Below are 15,114 nucleotides of genomic sequence, written 5' to 3' on the forward strand. Positions count from 1 at the left end.
CCAGTTGGGGCAGAGGAAGAAGGTTGGCAGTTGGATTGAGGGCATTCACCTACAGGTGGGTTATTTGGGGATCTATTCCCAGCCTCAGTCTAGGTGCACCTGGGTGGTTCAGTTGGTTGAGTGTCTGACTTGGTTTTGGCTCAGGTCATGATCTCATGGGTCATGATCTCAAGGGCCCTGTGAGGAGCCCTGTGTCAGGCTCTGCTCTTAGCTGGCAGCCCGCTTGAGGATTCTCTCCCTCTGCCCTTCCCTCTACTCACTCTTTCTCTCTCTCAAATAAATGCATAAATCTTTAAAAAAGGAAAATGAATATTGGATACAGTCTGTCACTGGGGTTTTTAATATTTTTTTCAGAAGTCTCAATTTCTAGTTTGTAGAAGGGCATTGTGTAAGGGAAAAAGCAGAATCACTGTGTAGGATAAGACTGAATGGCTCTGGATAATTCTCCCTTATAAGCAACGTCAGCATGGTCAAGAAATATACACAGAAGAGGGGCACCTGTGTGACTCAGTCAGTTAAGTGTCTGACTCTTGGTTTCGCCTCAGGTTATAATCTCAGAGTTGAGAGATCAGCCCCTCTAGGTCCTCTGCTCAACAGGGAGTCAGCTGGAGATTTTCTCTCTTCCCTGCTTCCTGCTGTGCATGTGTTCATTCTCTCTCTCAAAATAAAGAAGTAAGTCTTAAAAAAAAAAAAAAAAGATAAGATAAAGTAAGAAATAGAGACTCCTGGATGGCTCAGTATGTTAAGCATCTGCCTTTAGCCCAGGTCATGATCCCTGGGTCCTGGGATAGAGGTCCTTGTTGGGCTTCCTGCTCAGGTGGGAGTCTGCTTCTCCCTCTCTCTATCCCTCCCCCTGCTTACGCTTTCTCACTCACTCACTCATTCTCTCTCAAATAAATAAAATTGTAAAAAAAAAAAGAGAGAGAGAGAGAGAGAGATAAAGAAACATTAATGAATTTGATCAGTGATTATCCTGAGACTTTGTACCCATAAAGATATTAAGTTATGTCATCCTTGCTAACAGGCAGTTTGAAAAGCATTCATCCTTGGGGCTACACAGATAAAATGGCATTAAATCCTTTACAGTCTCTCTCTACCCCTCTCCCCATCCTGTCTCTCTCATACCACACACACACAGGCATGTGCACGTGCACACACACAACTGCCTCATTAGCACAGATTTAGTATAAGTAGCACTAGGCATTTAGTAAGTTACAGGCCAGTAAACTTAACTAAGCAGTTGTAAAATCTAATGTGCACTAGCTTTTGAAACTTTAAGAACTACTGAGCCACAATGTTTCCAGTATATCTTCAGTGGTTTAAGGAGAGTACAGTAGACCCTTGAACACCATGGTTTCAACTGCATGGGTCCACTTATGTGTAATTTTTTTTCAAAACATACAGGAATGTAAATGTATTTTCTCCTTATTATGAGTTTCTTAATAACATTTTATTTTCTTTTGCTTATTTGATTATAAGAATACAGTATATAATACACTTAACATACAAAATATGTGTTAATTGATTATGTTACTGGTAGTAACATAGTCAGCTATTAGAAGTTAAGCATTAGGGAGTCAAAGGTTATCTGCAAATTTGTGACTGTGTGTGTAGGGGGGGTATCAATGCCCCTAACCCCTGAGTTGTTCAAGGGTGATCTATATTTGATTTCCTTCTTATTTCAACCTTCACACAGATCAACTCTGTTATTTGATTAGCTGCCCAATGAACATATTTCATGTCATTCTTCTCCATTTTGTTCTTGCTTTGGGATCAGAGCAATGTGATTTATGTACACTTAAACCTAAACAAAGCTTTCATATTTTTGTGGAATACTTTCAATGCCTGTGTAAAATACTTCCATGATCTCAAAATTTTCAACTCTACCTTAGTTATACTTAACTTCAATGTCCTGCTGACAACAGGGTAAATGTGTGGGTTTGTCACCATGAGCTCCTTTAAACAAAAGGCTTCTTTGCATAGCTGTGTTCATTAATACACAGTTCTGCAAGTTCATGCCATGCTCCTTGGTTACCAAGAAATTGTTTGAAATATTCATGGTAATCATGAACAGCTTGTATATGTCTCCTAGGGCTTTTTGAATATCCATTTTGTGTTCTCTTGCAGTAGCTGGATCTTCTTATATTAGTTGGGTCTTGTAAAATTGGGTTGCGTGACTGTAGTGCAACATAGTTATTATGTTTCCATGGATTCACATTTTGCTTATCTCTGTGACTGCTAGGAAACTTTGACACCTGAAGGTCAAAACCGTGCCAAGCCATACCTTGAGCTGCAATCATCACCTGTTCACATTTTATCCAAATACCATCTCCAAGCTTAGAAGCAGTCATGGATTAACTTTTCAAATTCTACCCTTTGATCACCTTTTCAAGAATTTTCTTCTTTTTTACACTTCAGCTCACATTTCTTCCCAAGTGATGTCATAAGGTTTTGAGACCTTTGCTGTCTGTCCAGAACCTAGAGGCAGCCAGGTGAGAGGATGAGACAATTCATTTGTTCTTTCAGTGCAAGGGGCCAGATATTGAAAATGAAACCATTATGAAGATGGCTTTTCCTTGGCACACAGCATTGGAGGGACTCTCATCACCACTTCATGCTCCCTTGTCTCACTGTCTGACATAAATTGTTTAAACATCATCAAACCACAGGATAATTCTAGGTTGAAAGGAGCTTAGAGGTCATCTACTTCTTATCCTCTTTTTATAGCTGAGAAAATTGAGGTAAAGTGACTTCATCAAATTGGCACAATATTCTACGGCAGAAATAATGCTAGAACCCTGGATGCTCAGAGCACAAAGCAGACAGCCCATTTCCCATGTACCATGTGTTTTCTATAGAGAATATTAGAAATTATAATTTTGTGATCATGTTTTTAATGTCACAATTCCTAATCCCAGTCCTTTTATCCCGAATCATCACAAAATGGCTTGTCTGGTGTAAGCTCTCAATAAAATTAGGTGTGTGATATTTTGGACAAGTAAGCCAGAGCTTTGTTCCCACATTCAAACCTACAATGTAACCATATCAAGATACTATTATGGATTATGTTCTTTATTTCCCAGAGTTACTGACCTGAAGTGTCAATTTGTTTAATCTTTCCCATAGCTTTGAGAATCTCTGATAATGCAAAACATAGAGTCTTCCTAATAGACAGCCCTGCCTGTCAAGGAGTTATTACTGAACTTGTCTTTCTATAGCCTGTGTCGTGCACATAGTGAGTTCTTTTTTTCATAAACACAAATTTATAATAATGAATATCCGTTCTTGAACAATACATGTACCTCTTTCTCTGCCTCCTCCATCCCCATGTTATTTCAGCACCTGTCCTTTCTTCTGTTTTATTGAGTAACCCTGTCCTAGTTATTCTCTTCCCCCTTTTCATGTTTCAAAGCATTTTTCCTTGATGTAAAAGTAGATTCACTGATCATCTAGGAGGCAATTCTTCAGATTTTCAACTACCTGTTTACTTCTTCAGCCATTGTATAAGAGTTACCTCAGAAATTTGTGGGGGAAAATGAGGATTTCTTTGCTTTATCCCTATGCCCAGAGATTCTTAAGTTCTGCATGTGATTTCGGTGTCAGTGATTCCCTAGGTTTGCAGCCAACTGGAGAATGAGGAATTCACATTGATTGAGTGACTTCTCAGACATTGAAGTTCATCCCTTTCTCTCTCACACACACACAGACACACACACACAGAAACACAAGCACACACAAAATCATCCAAAAGCTCTATATGTAATGTTGTATTCTCCATTTTGTAAAATAAAATAATGAGGCTTGAAGAGTTTAAAGAAGTTGTCTACTATTCCATATTAAGTAAGTGGTATTCAAATCCAGTAATGTCCTTCCCCAATCCATGGTTTTATCACTTCACTCCAGCCCCAGTAAAGGACTAAGTGAGGAATATATGGAGATCTAAGAAAAATTGGTAAAAATTAGTTGTTTATAATAACCTATTTATTCAACAAATATTTATTGACTATGTGGTGGGGACTTGTTTAGTAGGGGGACAAGATAGGTCCTACTCACATGAAGATTATCTTCCAACAACCAAATATTATACAGATAGTTTCTAATGATTACTTATGTGTTCCTTGGTCCAATTTGATCAGCTAAGGACTGAAACCTGGCTAAGCATTTAAAGTAGACCTATAAAGTCCATGAGAATACATTTTTCTTAGGCAAGACTCTTCTGATGTATTTGTCTTATAAGTGATAAAACATTGTTTATTTCACAGGGTTCTGACATTCTAATATGAGGCTGTGTGGCATGGTGCAAAGAACACTGACCTGGGAAGCTCCTGGATTTATGAAGGTAGGTAGCTCTGCCACCAAGAAGCTACGGGAGCTCTAGCAAGTTTGCTAACATTTGCAGGTGTCAGTTTTTTCATCTGTAAGATTAGGTTATTGTCCTTAATTTTTCTATTTTTCCAAGTTTCTTATAGGAGAACAGCCCCACCGTGGTACCCTGGAGACTGAGCGTGTATTCATGTAGCCACACAGGTAAAGGCTTGAATTGCAGCTTATCTAAGTCTTGGTAGAATATCTTTTCATCCACTAGAACATGAGAGGATGGAAGGCTTGTGAGAAGTTGCCCTGAAGATTCGACTCACCTCCCTATTTCCCCTGATAGGCTATCAGCATCTACCAGGTTTTACTGAGATATGATACCTTTTGCCTGCCCTCCTCAAGGTACAGCTGAGACTATGAAACCATTTAACTGCAATCCAGAACTGGCTCCTTAGCCATGGGTTTTTCTGTAGCTCATACTGTCGTTATCAGCCCCTTTTCTTTTAGTTTTATATGTTTTGGTGTATAGGACAGAGGACCAGGAAGCTGGCACATTTGGCTATTCTTCCTTTCGCTGTCTATGTAAGTAATAAACTGAATCTAAAAGTGGTGTGCTGTATTTTTGCCAGCTAAATCAGTCAGTTCTTGGCCTCATCTTATGTGCTTGACAGTTCCTTCCTGTTCCAGTGTCCTCTGTGTCCATGATGAACTATGGTGCATTTTAAAAGGGTCATTAGGAACTGCAACCAAGACCAGGCATAGCCAATGGTGTGTGTGTTTGCTGAATAAATGTTGTGCTTAGCCTATGCTCTAAGAACACATAGCTGAGAGGGTAGTTGGAAGAAAGATTATAGGTTTAGAAAATGAGAACAACTTGAAGAAGTATGCTGCATCTTCATAGCCAAAGGGGATAGGATTGAGGGAAGTCTTCAGGCTAGGATCAGAAAGCTTGAGGGAAAACTAAGGAGTGCTTAGAACAACATCCAACACATTAAGGAGGAACCTGGGCTGAGCAGTGAGGACTGGAAGAGTAGCTCACCCCACATTGAACTTAGTACCTGGCCAAGGACCACAGGTGGACTCAGGGTTCCTTTAAACTGCTTGGAATAATCAGCTCCAAGAGAAGGAGGCTGTAGCCATGAGATTCTGCTGCACACCCTAGGACTTGACCTTCAGGCTGTCCTCCCAGTGGATGCCCAGCAAATAACTATTGGATTAGAGGAATGAAATGCTTGAAGAAGTGTTGAAAAAGTTTATCTTAGTGGTTCTTCTTTTTGGGATCAGGAGGGGCTAAGGGTAAAGGACCATTGCATGTAAATAAATAGTAATAATTATATTTTTCTGTACTTTCAATTTACAGAGGGTTTTATTCACATTGTATCATCAATATTTATTGAGTAATTTTCCTGACACCATGCTGGGCCCTGGAGGCAAAGAGGTCAGTCACATTCTCTTTGAGGACTTCCAATTGGTAAGAAAGAAGTACTCAAAAACAGATAGTTTTATCAAAATGTGACAACTCTCCTAACTTTTGGATATGATGGCAACATAGAGGAGGAGTATATAGTTCAGGACAGGGACACCTCTTGCTAAGGAAAAGGTGCAACAGTGAGAATTTTCAAGGACGATCCCATTCTCATTAGAGCTCACTACAGAAGACTGTCCCAAAGAATGGATGGCACAAGGCAGGGTCTTCTATAAAGAAGGGTCTTTGCTGCATCACTGGAGAGTGCTGAGAATCCCTTGAAGGATTCTTGCAATATGAATGTGGGTAGCTTAAAGTCATTCAGAGTAGAAAGGAAGAATTAAAATTATCTTTGTTCACAGATGACATGATCTTATGAGTAGAAAACTCTAAAGATTTCACACAAAAAAGTGTGGTAGGCAGATTGCAAAATCAATATACAAAACAATTTCTGTCTCTATACCCTGACAATGAACAATTGAAAAATGAAATAAGGAAAATGCTCCCATTTGCCTCAGAAAGAATAAAATACGTGGGAATTAACCAAGGAAGTGAAAGCCTTCTACAGTGAAAACCAAAAACAGTGTTAGAAGAAATTAAAGAAGACATTAAAAAATAGAAAGCTTGTGTTTATGGATTAGAAGACTTCATATTGCTAATAGACTACTCAAAATTATCTACACATCCAATGCAATCCCTACAAAAATTCCAAGAACATTTTTTTTTTTGCAAAAACAGAAAAACCCATCCTTCAATTCATATGGAATCTCAAGGGACCCCAAATAGCCCAAACCATCTTGAGAAAGAACAAAGATGGAAGATTCTTCATGTTTTCTGCTTTCAAAACTTAACAAAGCTACAGTAATCACACACAGGATAGTGTTGGCATAAAGACAGATATATAGACTAGTGAAATGGAATAGAAAATCCAGAAATAAGCTCTGGATATGTAGTCAATACTACATATGTAGTATGTACATATGTGAGCTTACTACAATAAGCTCACATATGTAGTCAAATTATTTTCAGTAAGGGTACAAGGACCATTTAGTGGGTGAAAGGATGGTCTTTTCAACAAATGGTTCTAGGAAAAAATGGATATTAAGCTGTAATAGATTGTAATTGGGCCCTTATCTAACACCATATACAAAAGGGAACTCAAAATGGATCAGAGACCTATGTGTAAGAGGTGAAACTATAAAGCTCCCAGAATAAAACATGGCAGGGGAAAGGTTCATGGGATATGACACCAAAGGCACAAGCAGCAGAGGAATGAATAAATAAATTAGACTTCATCAAAATGAAAAACTTTGTGAACCAAAGGACTGTGTCATCAGAGGAAAATGGTAACCCACAGAAAAGGAGGAAGTATTTGTAAATCATATATCTAATAAGGAGTTAGTATTCAGAAAATATAGAGCATTAAAACTCTATAACAAAAAACAGACAACCCAATTTTAAAAAAAAGGACAAAGGAGTCTAATAGACATTTCTCCAAAAAAGATACGGCTAATAAACACATGAAAAGATGCTCAACGTGACTACTCTTTAGGGAAATACAGATCAAAACTACAGTGAGACACCACTTCACACTCATTAGGCTGGCTATTATAAAAAAATGTAAAACCTCCAGAACAAAACAGACATTCCCAGAAATGACAAGTATTGGTGAAGATGTGGAAAAATTGGAACACTAGTGCACTGTTGGCAGAAATCTAAAACAGTATAGTCACTATGAAAAAGAGTATGGCAGTTCCTCAAAAATTAAACACAATTAACGTATAGTCCAGTAATTCCACTTCGGGGTACATACCCAAAAGAATTAAAAAGGAGGAACACAAACAGATATTTGTACGCCCATGTTTAGGGCCGTAGTATTCACAACAGCCAGAAGATGCAGGAACCCCACTGATGGATGAACAGATAAAAACAATATGATATATACATGCAAAGAAGATTATTCACCTTTAAAAAGTACATGCTATGTAAGATTCTATTTATACAAAATTCAAGTCCAGGTTTATTTCAAAGTAAAACAAAAACAGGCATTATCCCAGCTCTTGAGGCACCCCCTGTTTTGGAGCCTTTGTTTTCCAAATAGCAGGCAAGGTGCTGTTACAGCAACATGAAGAAAAAACACAAAAATGCAAAGTTTGAACAAAGTGCCCAATGAGGGGTGACGTTATTGACTCTCCTAATCTCTGCACTTGCTTCTTGTAACAGCTGAATGACGTGTCTCAACTGGGGACTCTGGGTCTCGGGCAGATTTCAGCCTCTCCAGACTCCCCCAGCACCTGAGCTCCTGCCTGGCTCAGTGCAGACAGGACTGCCAGGATCTCCAGAAACTGCTGAGATCAAAAGCCTTAGTCAATCAGCTGGAGAAAAAAAGAGGCGTATTTAGTAAGTCCTGTAATTTGAGCATTCCCGCAGTGATGAGTGATAATGTATCTTCTTCCTGAGAAACTAACTGCTTTCCAGATTTCACTCGGATATTCCCAACATCAAAGTAAGTGCAATCTTCATCATTTTCCTAAAATAGACCTCAGTTTTCAGTTTAAAAAAGAGGAAAGCTGGGTTTTGCAACAACATGGTTGGAGCTAAAGGTATAATGCTAGGCAAAATAAGTCAGTCAGACAAAGATGAATACCATATGATCTCATGCATATGTGGAATTTAAGAAACAAACAAAAAAAATAGAAAAGAGAAAAAAAAAAAGAGAGCGAGAGAGAGAGAGACCAAGACATAGACTCTAGAGAACTAATGGTTACCAGAGGGGATGATGGTGGGGGATGGGGTAAATAGTGGATGGGGATTAAAGAATACAATTTTCATGATGAAAAATGAAAATAAAATGAAATGAAAGGAATAACAGTTAAACAAGTTTTGTTTTGTTTTTGTTTGTTTGTTGGTTGGTTTGTTGGTTTGTTTTTAAAAGCCTGAGATACAAAGGAATAAGACAATGTAAGGTAAAACTGAAGTCAAAATCCAAGGTTACTGATTTCTACAGACACTCAACAACCTTGCCTCTCTAAGGAATGTGATAATCACTCTGCTTTCTGTTCTTTTATTTACTGCATCTGCTTCTCCAAACATAGCATCTTGGCTGATCTAGGTATCTTGGGACTCTAACTTAAGACTCAATTCAGGCACTTACTGAGATCCAGTGGGTGAAGTACTATTCTAGTTACACTGGGGGACACAGAGGTGACCTTATACAATGTGTGACTTAAAGGGCCTTAGAAGTGTTTTTAAGTGAGTCTACCCGTATATGAGAACAGCAGTATTAGACAGAGATGGCATTATTCTGCTGGAAGAAAAACGAGATATCTGAAGAAAATTACCTCTTCTGTCACCTAAGTCCAGAATCTAATACTCTCTGCATCTGACACTCACCTGTTTCCCAAATGGATCAGGGTATGTGCTTCTGAGCTTGAGAATGTTGCTGGGAAAAATCAAATACTCCATACTATCTCTTCTATCTCTTCCTGAGCATGTAAGTGAAGTTATTTTCTTACAGAGGATCTTTCAAATTAAAGAAAAATCTTTGTGTTCTCAGGGACGGGCTTTTTTCTTACCTATTCTGCCAATCTTAATATTTTCCTTGAAGATTTTAGTTTGTTGAAATTGAATGTAATTACTGCTATAACTGGGTTTATATCTATTACTTTATTACTTGGTTTCTATATATTCCATTTATTTTATATTCCCCTTTCTCTTCTTTCTTTGCTTTCTTTTGGAATAGATAAATATTTTTTGTTATTACATTATTTTCCTTGTAATTTGCTAACGTTTACCATTCTTTAAGAGTTTACTTCAGCAATATCAACATGTATACTTGATTTATTAGATATATATTTTTAAAGGTTTATTTATTTATTTGAAAGAGAGAGAGAGAGAGAGCATGAGCAGGAGGGCCAGAGGGAGAGAGAATCTCAAGCAGACTCCACACTGAATGTAGAACCCAATGAGGGGCTTGATCACAGGATGCTGAGGTTATGACCTGAGCCAAAATAAAAAATTAAATGTTTAACCAACTGAGCCCCCCCACGTGCCCCAATTTATTATATTTTTATACAAATGATTCCTTTCACAATACTGCTAGAATCTTAGAGAACTGTTCTTCCCTTTACCTACTTCTATCTTTTGCATTGTTGCTGACAAACTATTGTTGTCCATTCCTGAAGTCATTAAGTTTTTTATACCCATGTGTCAACCTTTTCCAGTATTATTCATTCCATTCTACATTGCTGCATTTCCAATGAGGATTTCATCTTTTCATTCTTTCATAAAAATTACTTTTAATATACTTGTAACATTCTGTGCTGGTGCTGAATTTCTTCAGTTTCTGTTTGTCTAAAAACATTTATTGCACCATCTTTTTTTTTTTTTACTTTTTCACTTTTTTCTGTTTTATTGAGGTATAATTGACATATAATTAACTGCATATATTTGAAGCACATGCTTGATGTTTTGCCATATGTATATTTATCTGTGAAGCATTACCACAATCAGGATAATGAATATAACTATCTTCCTCCAAACTTTCCTCTTGCTCTTTTGTAACCTCTCTCCCTCCCTCCTGTCTCTACCGATTACACCTTCTTCCCCAGGTAATCATTAATATGATTTCTGGATCATACATCCGCTCTTTTTCTGTTTGACTACTTTTGCTCAGCACAATGATTTGGAGTCTTAAGCATGTTATGTTGTGGTGGTTAATTTTATGTGTCAACTTGCCTGGGCTAAGGAATGCCTGAATAGCTCACAAAACATTATTTTTGTGTGTGTCTGTGAGGGTCTTTATGAAGAGCTTAGCATTTGATTCAGTAGACTGAGTAAAGACATCTACCCTCACCAATGGGGGTGGGCATCATCCAATCTTTGGATGGCCCAAATGGAACAAAAAAGTAAAAGAAGGGAGAACTCACTCTGTTTTCCTGGGCTAGGACATCCACCTTTTCCTGTCCTCAGGCATTGGAGCTCCTGGTTCTTGGGCATTTGGACTTGGACTGAATTGTATCACTGGCTGTCCTGGCTTGGTTCTCCAACATGCAGAGGACAGATTGTAGTACTTCTTGGCCCCCAAAGCCACATGAGCCAATTCCCATTTTATGTATATGTGTTTGTATACACACACACACACACACACACACACACACACACGTTTACATTTATATTTCCTATTGGTTCTTTCTTTCTGGAGAATCCTGATTAATACCTCTATGTGTCAAAAGTTGTTCTTTTTATTGTTGAGTGGTATTTCATTGTATGGATATGCAACAGCTTTTTAATTCATTTACTTGTTGAGGGACATTTGACTTTATTCTGTCTGTAGCTGTTCCCAAAAACGTTGCTGTGTATAAGTTTTTGTGTGAATATATGCTTTCATTTACCTTGAATAAATAGGTGTGGAATAGCTGACTCATATAAAAATTGAAATTTTAAAGAAATAACCAAACTGTTTTCCAAAGTACCTGTACCTATTACATTTCCACTAGCAGTATGTAAGAGTTCTCATTGCTCCACATCCTCATCAGCACTTGATATGGTCAGGTTTTTAAAATTTCAGCCTTTCTAGTGGGCACTTACTAGTATTTCATTATGGTTTAAATTTCCATTTTCTTAATGACTAGTGATATTTAGAATTTTTCCACATGCTTATTTCCCATTAGCATACTTTTTTGGGTGAGGCATTTGTTCAAATATTTTGCCTTTTTTTTTGGTGTTATTTACATTCTTTTTTTTTTAAGATTTATTTATTTGAGAGTGCCTGGGTGGCTCAGTGGGTTAAGCCTCTGCCTTTGGCTCAGGTCATGATCTCAGGGTCCTGTGATCGAGTCCCGCATCAGGCTCTATATCAGCAGGCAGCCCACTTACCCCTGCCCCCTTTCTCTCTCTCTGCCTACTTTCTGCCTACTCTCTGCCTTTCTCTCTGTCAAATAAGCAAAATATTTTTTTAAAAAAGATTTATTTATTTGAGAGTGAGAGAGAGAGCATGAGTGACCAGGGGAAAGGCAGAGGGAAAGAGAAACTCTCCAGCAGCCTTCATGCTGAGCACAGAGCCAGGCTCAGGGCTTGATCCCATGACCCTGGGATCATGACTTGAGCCAAAATGAAGAGTTGTATGGTCAACTGATTGAGCTATCCAGCCCCCCCCATTTGTATTCTTATTATTTAGTTGCAAGAGCTCTTTGTATAAACAAGATCTTTTTCAAATATATATTTGGCAAATATTTTTCCCAATCTGCTACTTGTCCTTTATTTTCACAAAAGTATACTCTAAAGAGGAAAAATTTTTAATTTTTTAAAGTCTAATTTGTTGATGTTTTTCTTTTTGTGTGTGTTTTTATGTCATATTTAAGAAATATTTACCAAACCCAAAGTCATTAAGACTTCATATGTATTTTTATTTAGAAATTTTATACTTCTAGCAAAATTAAGTCTATGAAAGTTCTCAAGTTAAGTTTTGTAATGGTGTAAGGTTTTTGGGGGGCGTGTTTTCTTTCATTTTGTTTTCCATATGGTTGCTTAAATGTTTCAGTACCATTTCCTGAATGGATCATCCCTTCCCCCAATTAATTACCTTGACACATTTGTTGAAAATATGAACTGCTGTGTGGATCCACTTCTGAACTCTTCATTATGTTCTATGGATCTATTAATCTATTTTTAGACTGATTCCACACTGGTTTGATCCCTGTAGTTTTATAAGTCTTGAAATCAGATAGTGTTAATCTTCCAGCTTTGTTTTTTTTTTTCAAAGGTGATTCAGCTATACTAGGTCCTTTGCATTTCCATAGAAATTAATTTAAAAAAAAAAAACATGCTGTTTTAGTAGAAAAAGTAGTAGAAATTAGTAGAAACCCACTTTAAATAAAAGGCACATATAGATTAGAAGTGTAAGAAGCATCAGGGAGATGCAAATAAAAGCCACAGTGAAATTTCACCTGATACCTATGAGAATGGCTAAAATAAAAAAGACAAGTATTGACAAGGATATGGAGAAAAAAGATCTCTCAGGAACTGTCAGTGGTAATGTAAATTTGTTCAGCCCCTGTAGAAAACAGTATGGAAATTCCCTAAAAGATTAAAAATAGAAATACCACATGATACAGTAATAAGATCCATCACTGGTTATTTACCCAAATAAATGGGAACACTAATTCAAAAAGACATATGCATCCCTATGTTTGTTGCAGCATTATTCACAATAGCCAAGATATAGAAGAAACCTAAGTGTGGAAAAATGAATGGATTAAGATGATGTCAGTGTGTGTATGTGTTTGTAATGAAATATTACACATCCATAAAAAGGATGAGATCTTTCCATTTTTGACAACATGGATGGCCCTAGGGGGTATTATGCTAAATGAAATAAATCAAACAGGAAAAGAGAGAGACCATATGATTACACTCTTATGTAGACTATAAGATATGAAATAAGGGAATAAAAAAACAAAATGCAAAATTAGACCTAAAAAGGCAGAGAACAAACAGATGGTTGCCAGACGGAAGGGGGTGGGGAAGACGGACAATTTGGCTGAATAGGAGTGGGAGATACAGGCTTCCAGTTATGGAATGAATAAGTCACGGGAATAAAAGATGCAGCATAGGAACTATAGTCACTGATATTGTCATAGTGCTACATGATAATGGATGATACTTGTAATAAGTATAGCATAGAGTATAAAATGTTGGATTACTGTGTTGTACACCTGAAACTAATGTAACATTATGTGTCAACCCCACACCCCCCAAATGAAAGAAGTGTAGGGATTGAAAATGATAAACTATGCTAACATTAGTAAAAAGAAAGCAGGAATGGCTATATTAATATCTGACAAAGTAGATTTCAGACCAAAAAATATTACTGGGATTTAAGAGAATCATTCGTTAAAACTGATAGGGTCAGTTATTAAGAACCCATAAAAATTGGGTTCTTAATACCTTAATGGTTAAACATTGAATATATAGAGCTTCAAATTATGCAAAATGAAACTGGCAAAACTGCAAGAAGAGATAGAAAAATCTATAGTCAGAGTCAGAGATTTCAGTAGCCCTCTCTTCAGTAACTGGTAGAACAAGCAAACATAATGTCAGTAGGGTATAGAAGTTGAACGGTCCTATCAACCAAGATTCGTAATTGACATTTATAGAATACTCCATCCAAAAGAGCAGAGAACATATGCTTCCAAAGTACACATGGAACATTTACCAACATAGATCATATTTGGGGCCATAAAATAAGTGTCATTAAATCTAAAAGGATTCAAGCCATTCAAAAATATGTTTTATCCACTGTTGGTGGGAATGCAAGCTGGTGCAGCCACTCTGCAAAATAAATAAATAAAATAGGCTTCATTGTGGGGCACCTGGGGTAAGCCTGTGCCTTCCACTCAGGTCATGATCTCAGGGTCCTGAGACCAAGACCCGCATTGGGCTCTCTGCTCAGCAGGGAGCCTGCTTCCCCCTCTCCCTCTGTCTACTGGTCTGCCTACTTGTGATCTCTCCTCTCTCTCTTTTAAATAAATAAATAAATAAATAAATAAATAAATAAATGAATGAATGAATAAATAAATAAATAAATAAATGCTTTGTTCTTATAGTGGAATTAGAAATCAATGACAGAAGAGATGACATATGGAAAATTCTCAAATATTTAGAAACTAAATATAACACTTCTAAATATTTCATTGATCAAAGAAAAAGTTGAAGGGAAAGTAGAACTATTTTGAACAGAATGAAAATGAAAACATAAAATACAAAACTTTGTGAAATGCAGTATTATTTTCACTGGAATACAATTCTAGAATGACAATTTTTTCAGTACTTGCAAAACGTTATGCCACCTCTTCTGGCCTCCATGGTTTTGATGAGAAGTCTTTTGTCATGCAAATTGTCTCTTCTCTAGGAAAGTGTCATTTCTTTCACTGGTTTCAGTGTTTTTTTTTTTTTTTCCTTTAGTTTCAGAAGTTTGGTTATGATGAATTTTGTGTATTTCTTTGGGTTTATCCTGTTTAGATCACCTTCTGTAAGCTGCAAATTAATAATTTTTGCCAAATTTGGGAAGTTTTTAGCCATTATTCCACTGGGTACTTGTTAAGCCCCACACTCTTCTTTCCTGAGATTCTCATAATAGGCATACTAGATTTCTTGTTTACAAAACTACCATTCTTTGAGGCTCTGCTAATTTCTTTTTAGTTTATTTTCTATTGTTCATCCTAAATTTTTTTGTACTATCTTCCATTTCATTGATTCTTCCTCTGTTTCATCCATTCTATTGAGTCAGTCTACTGAGATTTTATTTTAGTTATTGTATTTCTCAGCTCTAAAAT

This window comes from Mustela nivalis (assembly GCF_964662115.1).
Source record: "Mustela nivalis genome assembly, contig: HAP1_SCAFFOLD_495, whole genome shotgun sequence".
NCBI classification, from domain to species: Eukaryota; Metazoa; Chordata; class Mammalia; order Carnivora; family Mustelidae; genus Mustela; species Mustela nivalis.